We start from the raw sequence: 18,256 nt of genomic DNA, 5'->3' as shown, positions 1-18,256 counted from the left end.
AATGTTGTCTAAATCTATAAATACACATTATTCACAAATCTTTTGCAGTAGAACAAGATCTTTCTTTACTCTGAGTATGGTTATAATTCTTTGTTTTGCTTGCATTAAACATGCCCATAGTATTTCAACTCTAATGATCAGTTGCGGACCATTTAAGTGAAGTAAAAGATTTACAGGCATTTGCAGAGCAATTTGAGGTAGAATCTTTCCAGATTTTTGTAAGTTTCCCCTGCCCTTGATGCTAACCTCGCCCATTCAATTAGCAGTTTTACCCATTGTTCAAAAGGATTCAACTAATTTTTCACAGAAACAACTCTCTCTTCACGTGTGTTTTTCTAGGGCTTATGTACTATTGCATTATATTGCACAATTACAATAAAATGTAAAATGAGCACACGCAGGTCTGAGCTCAGATAAGACTCAGTGGTTGGACGCACCCAGTGGCCTTGAGCACTCCCTGTATGTGAAGTCTGATTGCTTTAGGAGGTGCTGAAGGGATCTGTGTCTTCAGGCTCCAACACATGGAGGTTGGCTGAGGATACATCTACTGCACCAAGAGAGGGGAGCGGGAGCACCTACGCTCATCATCTGTGTGCTCCAATGCAGAAACAAAGAGCACCCAAAGACAGAATGATACATAAGAGAAACAAAGAATGACCAACCGATTGTGAGGCCAGTGGACAGCACAGAGAGGAGCAAGAGAAATGTCACAAAGCGTGCACAAACATTCAGGAATTTTAGCCATGGAATTTTGTTTTGTTTTGTTTATACAATGTTTAAAATTACTTAGGTTGGGAACAAGGGGAAGTACATTTTTATCATTTGAATTACAATACAAGACTGTAATAGATTAAAAGCCCATTTGCCTCTCAGTTAACTTTCTGTGATGTTTTCATGCTTGTTTCTCTTGGAAAAACACTGCTGTTGAGTAAAGGTGAACCATTGACCAGGCATTACTTAAGCAACAGCACCAGGCTAAAGGTGACAGAGAGCATAGGTGATACACTGCTCCACTCTCCATCTGCTCTAGGGAGACACAGCTCACTCCCAGGCTTCTTAAGAATATCACATGAAGTAACGCATCTGAAAACATGTTGTTCTCCTCCCTTACCATGTGCCACCCTTGTGTTAGATTGTACCAAGATGAATAGCTAACATGGTGACTACAGGCACACCATAGAGATATTGTGGATTCAGTTCCGGCACTGCAGTAAACAAATATCCCCAATAAAGCCAGTCACACAAATTTTTAAATTTTTGAGTACATGTAAAAGTTATGTTTACACTATACAGCCTATTATATATTATTATGTGTGTACTAGTCCATTCTCAAGCTGCTATGAAGAAATACCTGACACAGGGTAACTTATAAAGAAAAGAGGTTTAATCAACTCACAGTTCTGCATAGTTGGGGAGACCTCAGGAAACTTACAATCATGGCAGAAAGCACCTCTTCACAAGGTGGCAGGAGAGAGAATGAGTGCTAGCAGGGGAAATGCCAGGTGCTTATAAAAGCTTCAGATCTCGTGAGAACTTGCTCACTATCATGAGAACAGCATGGGGGAACCACCCCCATAACTGAATTACCTCCCACAAGCTTCCTCCCATGGTACATGGGGATTAAGGGGAATTACAATTCAAGATGAGATTTTGGTGGGGACACAGCCAAACCATATCAGTGTGCAATAGAATTATATCTAATATAAATAATGTGCATATCTTAACTAGAAAACACTTTACTACTAAAAAATGCTCACAATCACCTGAGCCTTCAGTGAGGCATAATCTTTTTGCTGGTGGAGGGTCTTGCCTTGATGTTGATGGTTGCTGACGAATCTCGGTGGTGGTTGCTGTAAGGTGAGATGGCTGTGGCAATTTCTTAAAATAAGAAAACAGTGGGCCAGGTGCTATGGCTCATGCCTGTAATCCTAGCACTTTGGGAGGCCAAGGCGGGTGGATCACGAGGTCAGGAGATCCAGACCATCCTGGCCACATGGTGAAAACCTGTCTTTACTAAAATACAAAAAAAATTAGCCAGGCGTGGTGGCGGGCACCTGTAGTCCCAGCTACTCGGGAGGCTGAGGCAGGGGAATTGCTTGAACCCGGGAGGCAGAGGTTGCAGTGAGCTGAGATTGCTCCACTGCACTCCAGCCTGGCAACCGAGCGAGACACTCCATAAAATAAACAAACAAATAAATAAATACATAAAATAAGACAACAGTGAAGTTTGCTGTGCCGATTGATTCCATATATTTCTCTATAGCATGCAGTGCTGTTTGATAGCATTTTACCCACAATGGAACCTCTCTCAAAATTGGAGTCCACCATCTCAAACTCTGTCACTATTTTATCAACTAATTTATGTAATATTCCAAATCCTTTGTTGTCATTTCAAAAATGTTCTCAGCATCTCACTAGGAGTAGATTCCATCTCACGAAACCACTTTCTTTGCTTATCCACAAGAAGCAGCCCCTTATCTGTTCAAGTTTTATCATGAGATTGCAGCAATTAGTCACATCATCAGACTCCACTTTTAATTCTAGTTCTCTTGCTATTTCTACCATGTCTTCACTTACTACCTTCACTGCAGTCCTGAACCCCTCAAAGTCACCCATGAGGGCTAGAATCAACTTTTCCCAAACTTCCTTTAATGTTGCTATGTTGACCTCTGCTCATAAATCACAAACATTCTTAATACCATCTATAATGGTGAATCCTTTCCAGAAGGTTTTTAGTTTCTGTGCCCAGATCTATCACAGGAATCTATGGCAACTATAGCCTTACAAATTGTATTTCTTAAAAAATGAGACTAGAAAATCAAAATTACTCCTTCACCTATGGGCTTTAGAATGAACGTTGTGTTAGCAGACCATGAAAACAACAATAATCGCCTTGTACGTCTTTACCAGAGATCTTAAGTGACCAGGTGTATTGTCAATGAGAAATAATATTTTGAGACAAATTTTTTTTTCTGAACAGTAGATCTCAACAGTGGGCTTAAAATATCCAGTAAACCAACATTTAAATAGATATGCCATCATTGAGGTTTTGTTTTTCCATTTATGAAGCACACGCAAAGTAGATTTGGCATAATGCTAAGAGCTTGAGGATTTTGGGAATAGTAAATGAACGCTGGCCTCAACTTAAAGTCATCAGCTGCATTAGCCCCTAACAAGGAGGTCAGTCTGTCTTCTGAAGCTTTGAAGCAAAATTGACTCCTCTTCTCTACCGAAGAAAGTTCAAGATGAAACTGTTGATGGTGGTTCATCCCTGTAACCCCAGAACTTTGGAAGTCCTGTGCAGGAAGATTGCTTGAAGCCAGGAGTTCAAAACCAGCCTCGGAAACTTAGTGAGACCCTCATCTCTACAAAAACATCTTAAAATTAGTTAGGCATGGTTTAATCATTTCTAGCTTTTGCTTTAAAGTGAGGAATATGCAACTCTTCCTTCACTTAAACACTTGAAGCCATTATAAGGTTATTAATTGGCCTAATTTCAATATTGTGGTGGCTCAGGATCGAGGGAGGCCTGAAGAGTTGCAGAGAGATAGGGGAATTACTGGCCCCAGGAGTAGTCCAAACACACTTAAGTTTGCTACCTAATATAGGCATGGTTTGCGGCCCCCCACTAAACAATTACAATAGTAATGTGTCTAGAATTGGTGGGCTCTTGGTCTCACTGACTTCAGGAATGAAGCCACGGACCCTCACGGTGAGTGTTACAGCTCTTAAAGGCAGCGTGTCTGAAGGTTGTTCCTTCTGATGTTCTGACGTATTCGGAGTTTCTTCCTTCTGGTAGGTTCCTGGTCTCGCTGGCTCAGGAGTGAAGATGCAGACCTTTGTAATGACTGTTACAGCTCCTAAGGCAGCACATCTGAAGGAGATGTGCTTTCCTCCTGGTGGATTCTTGGTTTCGCTAGTTTCAGGAGTGAATTCGCAGACCTTCACGGTGAGTGTTACAGCTCATAAAGTCAGTCTGGACCCAAAGAGTAAGCACCAGCAAGATTTATTGCAAAGCACAAAAAAACAAACCTTCCACAATGCCCAAAGTGACCCCATGGGGTTGACACTGTTGGCTCTGGCAGCCTGCTTTTATTCTCTTATCTGGCCCCACCCACATCCTGCTGATTGGTCCATTTTACAGAGACCTGATTGGTCCGTTTTGACAGGGTGCCGATTGGTGCATTTACAATCCCTGAGCTAGACACAAAAGTTCTCCACATCCCCACTAGATTAGCTACATACAGAGTGTGGACACAAAGGTTCTCCAAGTCCCCACCAAAGTAGCTAGATACAGAGTGTCAATTGGTGCATTCACAAACCCTGAGCTAGACACAGGGTGCTGATTGGTGCGTTTACAAGCCTTGAGCTAGATACAGAGTGCTGATTGGTGTATTTACAATCCCTTAGCTAGACATAAAGGTTCTCCAAGTCCCCATCAGACTCAGGAGCCCAGCTGGCTTCACCCAGTGGATCCCGCACTGGGGCCGCAGGTGGAGCTGCCTGCCAGTCCACGCTGTGCACCCGCACTCCTCAGCCCTTGGGTGGTGGGTGGGACTGGATGCTGTGGAGCACAGGGGGTGGCGCTGGTCTGGGAGGCTCGGGCCGCGCAAGAGCCCATGGAGTGGGGGGAGGCTCAGGCATGGCAGGCTGCAGGTCCCGAGCCCTGCCCCACAGGGAGGCAGCTAAGGCCTGGTGAGAAATTGAGCACAGCAGCTGCTGGTCCAGGTGCTAAGCCCCTCACTGCCCGGGGCCGGCAGGCCAGCGGCACTGAGTGCGAGGCCCGCTGAGCCCACGCCCACCCGGAACTCATGCTGGCCCTCAAGTGCCCAGCGCAGCCCAGGTTCCCTCCCGCGCCTCTCCCTCCACACCTGCTTGCAAGCTGAGGGAGCCGGCTCTGGCCTTGGCCAGCCCAGAAAGGGGCTCCCACAGTGCAGTGGCGGGCTGGAGAGCTCCTCAAGCACGGTCACAGTGGGCGCCAAGGCGGAGGAGGTGCCGAGAGCAATCGAGAGCTGTGAGGGCTGCCAGCACGTTGTCACCTCTCAGTAACATCAAAGATTACCAATCACAGAATTACAGATCACCGTAACAGATATAATAATAATGAAAAAGTTTGAAATATCATGAGAGTTACTGAAATATGACACAGAGACATGAAGTGAGTATCTGCTGTTGGAGAAATGGTGGTGATGGACTTGCTAGATGCAGGGCCTCCACAAACCTTCCATTTGTGAAAAAAAAAACACTGCAGCATCTGCAAAGCACAATAAAGCAAAACACATAAAACAAGGTATGCCTTGAGGAGAGGAAGGAGGCTGTCTCAATCACTTTGGGTATGAAATACACCTATGATATGCCCTCTCCATTGTGCATACTCAACAATGCTTGTTAAATTAAATTTAGAGACCTTCTGATGCCAAGACTATGCCTCTTGTATACACACTTTCATGATTCTAATGCTTTTTGATGATTGTATCATGATGGTAGGTGTGCAATAAATTGTTTGTAATCAAAGACACATTAATGGCTTATACTTACAGATTATTTTCTCACAAAAACACCAAAGGCGCTTAAGAACAGAAAGTTAGGGAACAGGAAAGATTATTTGACATCACGTAAGTCTTTGTAGATAAATTACCCTTATCTTTGTTTACAATACACATCAATTTTAATAATACCAATTTTTTTAAAGTTTCATTCACATCAGAATGAAAATTTGGGACAACGAATAAGTATTGAAGATTGTAGTCTCATTTGAAGTAGATGTACAGAAAGCCTTCCACCTTCAGATTGGTTTACACACGCTGTGTATAACACTTCCCACAGCTGGGAGCTCAGGAAGCGTTGTTAGTGATCAAGAATCCTGTGCTGTCACTCACCACTCCTTAAACTGCCCTGCATATTTGAACAAGTCAGGCATTGTGTTTCTTTTCCTCTATTTTACTTCACCTTAGCTATCATTTTTTAAAATGATGTATAAGGTATAGCTATTAACTTAATTAAATGTATTATATATGAGAAAGTTCATGGGTACTTGAGAAGGTAAAGAAAGTATCACAATTAAGAGGGTAATGAAATCCACTGTAATGACAGCTTCTGGATGCATAATAACTGGAGTATATTATAAATACCAGCTTCTTCATTGTACATTAATATCTTCCTGGTACTTCTCATAAATCTCCATCCCTTTCCTCCATCAATAATGGATAATGAATGAAGGTTCTTATTCCAAATTCTAGACTTCAGAAAGCTTATTTACAGAAAGGCTGAGCAGTTAAGTTTTTATCTTTCCTTAGCCTATCATCCAACACTTCCATTTAGTCCACCACTGTTGTTTTGGTGCTGACTGTTTAACTCATAAATTCCTACTAACTTTATCCCCTTTCTTCAGGGGACTTATTTATTCATTGGTACCCCAAGCAGAAGAAACAGAGGAACAATACTAAAATGAAATTTAAACCCATCCATTTTCTTCTTCCTGAATGTAAATAAAAGTTTCTAAACCCAACCTTCTCCTCACCTCAATATCATGTCCAAATCTTACCCCTTCTCAGGGCTCCAACAATTTCCTCTCTCAGTGACTTCAAGGTGGCACTCATTCGTCATCTGCTGCTGCTGCAAACACTTGGCCCTGGCGTCTCAGAAGCAACTCAGGTTTGGTGTGTCAAAGCCACGCTCATACTCATCCCCCACACATCTGGACTTCCTTTTGGCTTCTGTCTTGATTAGTGAAGCCACTCTTGCCCCAGCAGCCCAAGCTAATACCTTGAGAGGAGTCTTTGAAGGCTGGGCGGAGAGCGGGCTGTGGTGAGGTGGATGGAGCTCTGCCCCTGCCTGCTGCCCTCTGCCCTGGATCTCCATGTCCATTCCAGAAGACCGAGGCCAGTCTGTCCATCTCGGGTTCTTTCTGGCAGCTTCATGATCATCTGCTCAGCCCACAAGTGGCCTCCGATAGCCTACTCTATACTGTGGCCAGACTTATGATCCTAAAACACAGAGTGGATGCAGCGGGGTTTCTTCTTAGAAACCTTAGATGACCCGTCAGACCCAAGACAAGGGCCACAGCCTCACCCTGCCCCCATCACCCATCTCATTCCTTGCACCCCCACCACACCCCGTTTTCCCCCCTCCAGCCGCTTGGAGCCCCAGGCATTCCTCTCTCCACTTGGAACCCCAGTCACTCTTCTCTCCAGCTGGTGCCGACCTCCACTCTTCTGCATCATCCTTTCCTCCTTCTAGGGAGGTGCTGTCTCTCTCTCCCTCTCTCTCTCTCTCTGCCCAATGCTCACTGTTCATGTCAAGTGTCACATCTTCTTTGATGAATGTATGGGCTTTCCAAGGAAAATGTAATTGCTTTGTTCTCTGAGCTCCCATAGCATCGTGTCCACACTGGCCATGGGGGGGTCCCATGGGATGGGGGCTCTCTCCTCTCAGCTGAGTGAACTCATCCCTATGCTCACCTGGAACATAGTGGTGGCCGGTAAATGTCTGTTAAGTGAATGAATGGAATTAATTTTTAAAAAACGAGTGAATGCACAGCATTATCTATAGACAACAACAATTGTATCAGAAACGCTGATTTGGGGGTTATTTAGAAATGTGAGCAATTCCCAGGCACTCTCTCCCCCATCTTCCCTGTATGCCCAGCAGTATAGTAGTGTTTCTGTAGCTGAACCATGGGCCCTGCTCTGATGCTCTGGGGCAAGAGTAGGTATTAGAGAAACTTGTGTGGATGAGAGCGACGAGGACTGAGTGGAGGTAGGGAGCCTAGTGGAAGTACAGGTGTGGAGAAAGACCTCTGTCCCTAAGAAATGTGCGGTTTCAGCCAGGTGTGATGGCTCACACCTGTCAGCCCAGCACTTTGGGAGGCCGAGGTGGGCAGATCACCTGAGGTAAGGAGTTCGACACCAGCCTGTCCAACGTGGCGAAACCCTGTCTCTACTAAAAAACACAAAAAACAGCTGGGTGTGGTGGCAGAAGCCTGTAGTCTCAGCTACTCAGAAGGCTAAGACAGGAGAATTGCTTGAACCTGGGAGGTGGAGGTTGCAGTGAGCCGAGATCCCTCCACTACACTTCAGCCTGGGCCACAGAGCAAGACTCCATCTCAAAAGAAAAAAAAAAAGAAAAGAAAGAAATGTGGGACTTTGAATCCCCTCCATGCTTTGTGACTGCTGTCGTAGGATGTATTTCTCAGGGCCCCAGTAAGAAAGGACTCTCATTAAACCATCTCAATAAAGTTGGAGGAAAGGATTAATTCTATAAAACTCTCCACATTACAGACCTCAAAACTTCATTTGGAATATAAGACATAGTTTCTCAGAATCTGCCTTTTCTCTTCTTTCCTTCTTTATTTTCCTTTTTCTTTCTTCTTTCTTTCTTTCTCTTTCTTTCTTTTTTCTCTTTCTTTCTTCTTTCTTTCTTTCTTTTTCTTCCTCTTTCTCTTTTTTCTTTCTTCTTTCTTCTCTCTCTCCCTCTCTCTCCCTTTCTCCCTCTCTCTCTTTCTTCCTTAAATCCTACCCACCAGTACTCAATATTCCCAATAGCCTGACCCCAGCAACAGCAGCTCTGACTAGAGACCAGCTCTCCAGTTCTCACAAACAGGTACCCATGTTATTAATGCAGGAGCTTCCAGCTGGGATCTCTCTAGTTAAATAAAACACAAATCCAGGCTTGGTAAGGACAGATTTTATTTAAAAGATGTTGCAAGGGACAGAAGGGACTCTTGCAGTAGCGGGGACACTCTGGCCATCATAGCAGTCTGCAAACAGGTCTGGGGATAGGCAAAGAGGGTTCATCTTCCACAGGGAGGAATGAACAAAACTAGAAAAAATGGGGTATAAGGATGTAGGGTGAAAGGGTGATATATTTGGACAATGGATCAGGGAGGGTCTGAGGTCAGCCTGCTGCAGGAGGAGCTGCTAAGGAGGGGTGTGTGCTGGCTCAGGATGAGGATAGGACACAGGGCAGGGACTTGTGGAGGGAGAAGAGCTGAACCAAAGTCTGGTTGGCAAGAATGTTGTTCTGATTGACCAGTGGGAGCAAAACAGCTAATCAGTTATGAAGCAAATAATTGGAATTTGGAAGGGCTGTGTCTGGGCTCGTCATAAATAAGGGGACATCATGAGTCCTCCACGTCCTATAAGGAAGGGTATTTTTTGCAATGGGCCATTCCCCAGAATGCAGATGGCTCCTTAACTTCACTGTTTTCCAGGATCACAGGGCTTGGGCAGAGCTCAACACAGTCTCCATCTGGCCAGTCAGGGGTTGCTCAGCTCCTGAGCCCAGGCCGCTCTGCTTCTTGGCTATTTTTGCCAGATGTTGCTATTGGCAAGTGCAGCCCAATGACTGCAGATCCCGGGAGGTGTCACGAGGACTCTGAATGCCTCGCCTCATGAGTCAAGGAACTTCTGTGGCCCCTTCCACTGCCTGCAAAGGAAGATTTTACAAGGATAAGAAAACACAGTGAGTTACGGGGAACCACAACTGTGGTGATATTTTATTTACTTCTCAACATAGCCCAAGCTCCTGGATGTAAACAGTATCTTATTGCAGTGAGTGTGCATACCTGAAATTCATTGAGGGAAAGGATGCGGCACGTAGCACAGGCACAATCAGAGAAGGCAAGAGAGAATCCTTCATCAAAGAGCCGGAGGGGAGGAGAAGGGAAAGGGGTGCCCCTGCATCCACCATGTGCTCTGGCCTGTGCCAACAGATAGGGCACCTCAGGCAGGTCATCTGATCCTTCTGCAGCTCATTTTCCTCCTCTGCAAAGGGATAAACACAGCATGAATTTTATAGAGTAATTACGGGATTAAGTAAGTTACTATACGTGAAGTCTTTAAAACAGGGAGGCACTTTGCAGGCATTATGTAAGCACAGTCAGGAGCAGCAGACGCAGCAGTAGTAGTACTAGCTAGGAACCTCACATTAGCGCTGCAAATCTCTGCAGGGGAGGTGCTTCCTGCACTTATTAGGAAGGACTGTAATTGGTCACGTGTCTGCACCCACCTGAGACTGTGAACTCCATGAGAAACAGAGACCATGATGCTCTTATAAATGACTGCATCCCCAGAGCCTAGCACTGTCCATGGAACATCACAGCCAATGAAAATATGTGTTGAATGTAAACTAGTGGGTAGGTAAATGGATGGACAGATGAATGAGTAGAGAGAGGGAGAGCAGGAGGAAGGAATGGAAGAAGGGAAAGAGAAAGGGAGGGGGAGTTATACAAAGAGATGGATGGAAGCAGGTACAGCACAGAGGGAGAAGGACAGGGAGGAAGAGAAGGAGAAATACTAGAAGCCTCTCTATTTCTTAAATCACGTGGCAGATAATGCTAGGGTTATTGCCTTTTATCGTGAAATATGTTTTGCAGAAGAGGAAAAAAGGGAGGTGTTTTATAATTGGATTTGACTTGCATTCTGACCTAATTTTTAGATGAAATATATCTGCTTTTTGCTGGGTAGCCAGGTGTTTAGACTCGGCACACAAGGCTTCCTGAGTTCTTCCTCCCTGTTCCCTTTCAGCCATAGTACCTTTGTTTCACCTACATTGCCTTACGTGATAAGCTGTTTGATTGGCTGGTCTTGCATTTCAACCTGGCTTCTCATTGGCAGCTTGCAGTTTCCAGGGAAAGCTCAACAGAGTGGGATGAGGGGACAGCTTGTCTTTCATTTTCCCATAAATTCTTGCTTAATGGTTTCCAATAACATTTTCCTTCAGCGATTATTCTGTCACTCATTCCTGAATGCAGTTTTCCACCACTGAATTGAAACTGTTTGCTTTTTCAATTGACAAATTATAGCAGATAAATGCCACCCATTACTGCATAAACAATTAAGATCCTAGAAAGATTTGCTCAACTGCATTTTGTTTGTGACTGGTTTAGATTTGTCTGATTTTGTTTGTATATGGCAATCGCAGAGTCACCTTCCCTGCCCTGGGTTGCTTTTTCTCTCAACCATATATTTGCAAAAGGTTTGCTGGACTTGCCTCCCCAGGATATGACCAAAAAATTGCAAGGAGTGGAGTGGGCCTAGGAGCATGCAGAAAGAATGCTGGACATGACCTTGGAAGTTCTCCAACCTCCCCAAGTTGAGTCTTAGTTTCTACATGTGAAAAATATGCACGCTGAACCCCAAGCTACCAGGGTGCCCAGAAGATTGGACTGAATCTTGCATTTAGAGAAAGCATTCAGGAAACAGTGGGACTCAATAAATGGACATTTAATCTGGATCTGAGTTGCACTACCTGCTTTTAGCAGCTGGAGAAGCAGGCTGGAGCTGTCCACGGAATGCTCCGCTTTGCTAAGATAATCATCAAAAAAGGAAAGTGCAAAGCGGGTATCCATTCCATAAATCACCGGTTTGTCAACTCACTGTCCAGCCTTACAGTGATTGTTTGACAAAAGCAAAAAGGTTTACAAAAGCCTGCATATGCCTCAGAGAGCAGGGCAGCTTTAGCAGGGGAAGCTCAAGCTCCCAAAGTCCGAGCTTCGCTAAGGGTGCTGTGAGTTGTCAATCACACATCCTGTTCCATATAGTTGTGGCGTATACCCTCCAGGAATTACCAATTTTTAAAATTTGAAATCCAATAAAAGCACTTAACAGTAAAACTGCACTGAAATAATTGCTTTCATTCACAAGGCATTTCAGTGTCTTGCAGGGCCTCATTTGCTCATTCATCAACGAGCCTCCGGCTTGTCACTGTGAAAATCAATTACCTCTGTACTAAAATGCTGTCATCACCACCATCAATAAACAAGCATTAAGTATCTACTGGGTCTGAAATGCTCCTAATAGGAACTATTATATTTTAATGAGAGGAGGATTATTTAAGGCCCTGATAACATAATGCCAAATAACATATATCTCAAATGATGTGGAACATCCTATATCATATGCGATTCTTTAAATATTTTAATCAGTATCAACCACACTGGTACAATTGATTTAGAATTGCTTATGATCTAGCCATCTCTGCCACTATTTAGGACTGGAGTTGGGTAGGGTAGGGTATGCTGGGATAGCAAGGTACAGGTCATTCATTCTCCCATTGAACACACTGGCATTACTGTGGGCCTACTCAGAGCCAAGCACGAAAGGTTCAGGCCTGAGCAAACATGACGTGGTCCTTGCCCTCAAAGAGGCTTGAGACCAGCGAAAGAGCCACAGCATGACAGGTGACGTTGTCACAGTGCTGTGAGCTCCAGTGAGCCTCTCCAGGAGAGTGAGCCATGGAGGGCCTGGCCTGGTTGGTCATGATAAGAGTTAGTGGCCTGGAAGGGGTGTATGGGCCCAGAGGGAGCAAAAAGGACCCAGGAAGGGAACACAGATCAGCGAAGGAGCCCAGCAAAATTGGGGCTCAGAACAAGAGTGGTGAAGGTGGCCGGGCACAGTGGTTCACAGCTGTAATCCCAGCACTTTGGGAGGCCAAGGTGGGTGGATCACGAGGTCAGGAGTTCAGGACCAGCCTGGCCAACATGGTGAAACCCCATCTCCACTAAAGATACCAAAAAAAAAATTAGCCAGGCATGGTGGCACAAACCTGTAATCCCAGCTACTCAGGAGGCTGAGGCAGGAGAATGGCTTGAACCTGGGAGGTGGAGGTGGCAGTGAGCCGAGATCGCACCAGTGCACTCCAGTCTGGGTAACAGGGTGAGACTCTTTCAAAACAAAAAATAAAAAATAGTAATAAGAAAAAAGAGTGGTGAAGGTGAGGCAAGGCAGGGTGCCCAAGGTGCAGGGCTAAAGGCCTGGCATGTGTGGGGTGGGAAGGGAAAGGAGATCTGATCAGACCCTCTGGCAGCCTTTGGGGAGAGCAGACTGGGAAAAGAAAGAGCAGGTGCCCAAGCACTGTGTGCACACTCTACCAGCAATGAGGCAGCATGGCCCCCCGAGGCCCTAGGGCCCAGGGAGAAGCTGGGTGGCTGACGGATACACAAGCTGCTGTGCAGAAAACTGAAGGAGGACAGAAGAAGACAAGGCAAAAGGAAATAATGGCAGCACATCATCCTGAAGCCCAACTTAACAGGTGGGTCCTGGTGCCCACTGGGCCATAGCAATCTCTTCCCCAGCATCAGTAAGAGGTGGCTTAGCCCAGCACATCCAAAGGCAGGGCACCCACATGAGGAAGCAGAGTTGAGCTTGCAGCAATGCCCCTCCCTTGTTGCCTAAGGATGCAAACTCCTGATGAGAGGCCAAGGGTGATGTGGGAGGAAAACTACAGCCTAGAGGTAGGAGGAGGAGAGGGACAGCAACCACCACATCTTTTCAAAAAGGAAGCACACGTATATGCGATGTGTCTGTAGGATCCTAAGGACAGCAAAGAACCCAGAGAACACAGGAACCCACTCCTCCAGATCAAAACCAAAGCTGATGCGTGAAGCCTGGGTAATAGCACCCTGGCTGTGCAGAGGTGCAACGAGCTTAGCAAACCTTACCACGCTAAAGTCATTCTCCAGGTGGAACAAATGGACCCTGTTCTGCTCCCGGGCTCCTCTCTGGGTCCCTCTGCAAACTCTCTTTGGAAAAGTGCCCCGCTTTCCAAGTCTGGAATTGGCACAAACACACAGGCATCCTAAATGGATCCAAATAGGAGCGTCTGGTTTCCAGTTCTTCCTCCAAATGGCAGCCCACATTTTCCTTCCTCCTGCCTGTAGGTTGAAGTGTCACCAGGATACTGCACAGACAGGGACATCACTTCTGAAAACAGATGTGGGATCAAATAACAGTCATGTAAGCCAAAAATCATTTTACTTTATCTAGGCTGATAACTAATTCCACCTTACTTGGGTTATCAAAGTGGCACCAGAGACAACCCACAGGAGTTCTAGTGTTTCTAAAACTCAAGATCTGTGATAGCCAAAAAAAAAAAGAAAGAAAGAAAAAACACCCAAATAAGCCCCAAAGAGGGAGGCAATTGTGTATCGGCTCCCATAGCCAGGCCCGCCATAACCTAAATGTCACTACCAGAAGGCTTGCTGTTTCATGGGAGTGCAAAATGCTCTGAGAATTTAGAGCTCCTCTGATCAATCTCTGGGGACAAATGTCCTCAGGCAAATTTCATGCTCATGTGAAACATTGGGTGAACCACCGTTTATTGCAAATTGAAGTGTCTTTTTTTTTTGTCTGTTTGTTTGTTTTGAGATGGAGTTGCGCTTTTGTCCTCCAGGCTGGATCTCAGCTCACTGCAACCTCCACCTCCTGGGTTCAAGCGATTCTCCTGCCTCAGCCTTCTGAGTAGCTGGGATTACAGGCAAATGCCAACATGCCCAGCTAATTTTTGTATTTTTAGTAGAGACAGGGTTTCACCGTGTTGGACAGGTTGGTCTCGAACTCCTGACCTCAGGTTATCCACCTGCCTCAGCCTCCCAAAGTGCTGGTATTACAGGCGTGAGCCACCGTGCCTGGCCACAAGTCCAAGTTTATTTCAATTAAGGTGGAAGCATTCCAATAGCTTTTCTTTTCCCAAGTTAAAGTCAACTCATTGTAGATCATACCATGTTTTTACGGAACTGCTCTTCAAAATTTGATCAGTATGAATCATTTTAAGATGATGTGGTTTATGATGAAGTGGTTTACTGGAAAATCTTATGGGAGAAATGTATGTGTGCCCTACTGTGAGTGCCCTAGTTTGGAGACCTTGGAAAGCCATCATAACCTCAGTTATTTACTCAGCACCTGTTTTCTGAGAATGAACTAATCTTCTAATTTCATACCTTTACATTGCAGTTTGCAGTGATTAACTGGCGCACCCTGTCCCAACATTTCATCATATATTGCTTGGCGGTAGTATAAGGTCACTTCCCATGGCATCAACAGCTGGATGAGGCTACTATGTCCCTAAGGGAATGGTTACAGCTAGTTCAGGGCACAAAGATGAAACATTCTTAAAATAAACAAGTAAACCCAGAGGCAAATAGAAGACAAGTTTTAGGAAAATACTTGCTAAAATTAGAAAGCAAGATGGAGAGGGCTTAGGAGAAAACAAGAGATGTGAGTATTGATAGGAACGCTGAGGATGGGTCCTTCTGAGCCAGGATCCCACAGTTCTGCCTCACCGGCACCACACTGCAGGTCCGGGAGTTCCTCAGCCCTCTGGAAGGGCACGGGAGGACAGCAAGCGTGTTTCTGCACTGCCTGCAGAAATGCAAGACTGAGGCTAAGAGCCAAGGTCCTAGAAAGCCTCGCAGCCCAGACCAGACCAGGGGCTGACCAGGCCCTGCAGAAGGGCTTAGCAAACACCCAGGTGACGGGGAAAGGCTCTCAGGGTAGGTGTCAGCCCCTCAAGCACACACCATATAGAAGAGAGCCCCGCCCCTCAAGCCGCTGGGAGATCTCCTGCCTGAGTAAACCCATCCTCCAGGGAAGGAGCCTGAGGGGAGATCTTGAAGTTACCAGAAAACCTAGAAATTGACAGATGACTTTTTTGTATAGTTTTCTTTTTCTTTTTTTCGAGACGGAGTCTGTCGCCCAGCCTGGAGTGCAGTGGCACAATCTCAGCTCACTGCAAGCTCTGCCTCCCAGGTTCACGCCATTCTCCTGCCTCAGCCTCCCTAGTAGCTGGGACTACAGGTGCTCACCACCATGCCTGGCTAATTTTTTGTGTTTTTAGTAGAGATGGGGGTTTCACCGTGTTAGCCAGGATGGTCTCGATCTCCTGACTTCGTGATCTGCCCACCTCGGCCTCCCAAAGTGCTGGGATTACAGGCATGAGCCACCGTGCCTGGCCTTCTTTCTTTTTTTCAGAGAAAGGATCTCTGTCACCCAGGCTGAAGTGCAGTGGTGTGATCATAGTGCACTGCAGCCACCAACTCCTGGGCTCAAGCCATTCTCCCCCCTCAGCCTCCCAAGTAGCTGAGACTACAGGTGCCACCAAGCTTGGCTAAATATTTTTTTGTTTTTTGTAGAGACGGGATCTCACTACGTTCCCCAAGCTAGTCTCAAACTCCTGGCCTCAATAAATCCTTCTGCTTTGGCCTCCCAAAGGGCTGGGACAGTTTCCTTTTTTGTACCCAAGTTTGTGACACGAAACATGGAGCCCACCACAAGGGAGTCTCTGGCAAGTGGGCAAGCTCTGCAGACAGCTCCACATGAGGCACTCTTGCTGCTGTAGTTATTGTTGGATGTGGGATCTCTGCATCAACACAAGCAAAAATGAAAGAGATGACAGAGATGAGGGTCTAGATGGATACTGAAAGGTGAAGCCAGCTGGGCTTCTGGGTCAGGTGGGGACTTAGAGAACTTTTCTGTCTAGCTAAAGGATTGTAAACACACCAATCAGCGCTCTGTGTCTAGCTAAAGGTTTGTAAATGTACCAATCAGCACTCTGTAAAAACGGACCAATCAGCACTCCGTAAAATGGACCAATCAGTGCTCTGTAAAATGGACCAATAAGCAATATGTGGGCGGGGCCAAATAACGGAATAAAAGCTGGTCATCCGCAGGCTGAGTGGCAACCCGGTCGGGTCTTATTCTGTGTTGTGGGGGTTTTGTTCTTTTCCTGTTCGCAGTAACTCTTGCTTCTGCTGACTCTGACTCCCCACTATAGGGAGAGGGTTTGCAGCTTCAGTCCTGAAGTCAGTAAGAGCAGAAACCCAAACCTTTTGGGAGGAACAAACAACTCCGGTTGTAGCACTTTTAAGAGCTGTAACACTCACTGCAAAGGTTTGCAGTTTCACTCTTGAAGTCAGCGAGATCACGAACCCACTGGAAGGAAGAAACTCTGGACACACCGTTTCTAAGAGCTGTGGCATTGTGAGGGTCCGTGGCTTCATTCTTGAGGTCAGTGAGACCAAGAGACCACCAGAAGGAACCAGTTCTGGACACAATATGACATGTTCGTTGGCATACTCACCGGTTGTATTCCAGATTGTATTACCAATTTGAAAAATATATAGATGTATTTTAGTGCGGTAAAACCAGATAAAAATTAGTGTATTTTATACTTTTAACTTGATACATGTTACTCTTTGAAGTTAATTATAGTTTGCTGGTTTTTTTTTTTTAAGCAGCTTTCAGAACATTATTGAGGTTACAAAGAAGTCCAAACTAGTGTGCCACAAGTTTGATGTCCACAGCTGTATCCTCCTGGCCTGTAGGACCTGATGAGCCTTCTGAATTAGTGTATGTAAAGTACTGAGGCCTGGCCACTCGCCTTACAATCCCAGCACTTATAGGAGGCTGAGACAGGAGCACCTTTTGAACCCAGGAGTTCAAGATCAGCCTGGACAACATGGAGAGACCCTAGCTCCATAAAAAAATTTAAAAACTAGGCATGGTGTTGCGCACTTATGGTCCCAGCTACTCAGTAGGCTGAAGCAGGAGGGTGCTTGAACCTGGGAGGGTGAGGCAGTGAGCCGTGATTGTGCCATTGCACTCCAGTCTGGGTGGCAGAGCGAGACCCTGTCTCAAAAACATAAAGCTGGAGAGTTGGAGGAATGAGGAAACTTCATGTCTTGTAATTTCTGACACCCTTGATCTGTGAGCAATATAGAAGCAGCCCTCCTGAAACCAAGACAGCCCATTACTAGTATACCTACGAGTGAACAGCACAAGGACTTTGGAAGCCTGTGCTGAGAGCATGCATGGGGAATCCACCCAAATGCCCATCAATGGTAGACTGGATAAAGAAAATGTGGTACATACACAACATGGAATATGTTGCAGCCATAAAAATAACGAGATCATGCCTTTGGCAGGAACATGGATGGAGCTGGAGGCCATTATCTTCAGCAAACTAATACAGGAACAGAAAATCAAACACCACATGTTCTCACTTCTAAATGGGAGCCGAATAATGAGAACACATTGACAGAAAGAAGGTAACAACAGACACTGGGACCTACCTGAGACTGGAGGATGGGAAGAGGAAGAGGAGGAGAAAAAATAACTATTGGGTACTAGGCTTAGTACCTGCATGATGAAATAATCTGTAGAACAAACTGTTGTGACACGAGTTTATCTGTATAACCTGTACATGTACCTCTGAACCTAAAAGTTAAAAACGAAAGAAAAAAAGAAATACACAATTAAAAATAATTTTTTATTATATATTATTTTACATTTAATATGGGTCTGTATTTACACAAATACTCTGTAATATGATGGCCACTAGCCACAGTGTGGTTCTTGAATATGACCACTTAAAATCGAGATGTGCTGCAATTTAAAAATAATATACATTTTAAATAGTTGGTACAAAAAGAATTTAAAATATCTAATGGATATTATTTTACACTGATTACATGTTGAAG

The 18,256-nt window shown here is 45.2% G+C and overlaps 1 long non-coding RNA gene across 1 annotated transcript; it reads right to left on the bottom strand.

Annotated features, from left to right (window-relative positions):
• Nucleotides 1-13,447: 13,447 nt before the first annotated feature.
• Nucleotides 13,448-16,125, bottom strand: LOC134736705 (uncharacterized). The gene is made up of 3 exons (XR_010120959.1): nt 16,047-16,125; nt 14,720-14,843; nt 13,448-13,703 (listed from the first exon to the last, which is right to left on the bottom strand). It is a non-coding gene; the product is annotated as an uncharacterized lncRNA (long non-coding RNA).
• Nucleotides 16,126-18,256: the final 2,131 nt, after the last annotated feature.

The sequence above is a fragment of the Symphalangus syndactylus genome, chromosome 5 (assembly GCF_028878055.3).
Source record: "Symphalangus syndactylus isolate Jambi chromosome 5, NHGRI_mSymSyn1-v2.1_pri, whole genome shotgun sequence".
Classification (NCBI taxonomy): domain Eukaryota; kingdom Metazoa; phylum Chordata; class Mammalia; order Primates; family Hylobatidae; genus Symphalangus; species Symphalangus syndactylus.
Note: the sequence above shows the minus strand (reverse complement) of the source record. Positions and strands in the feature narration are given on the sequence as shown.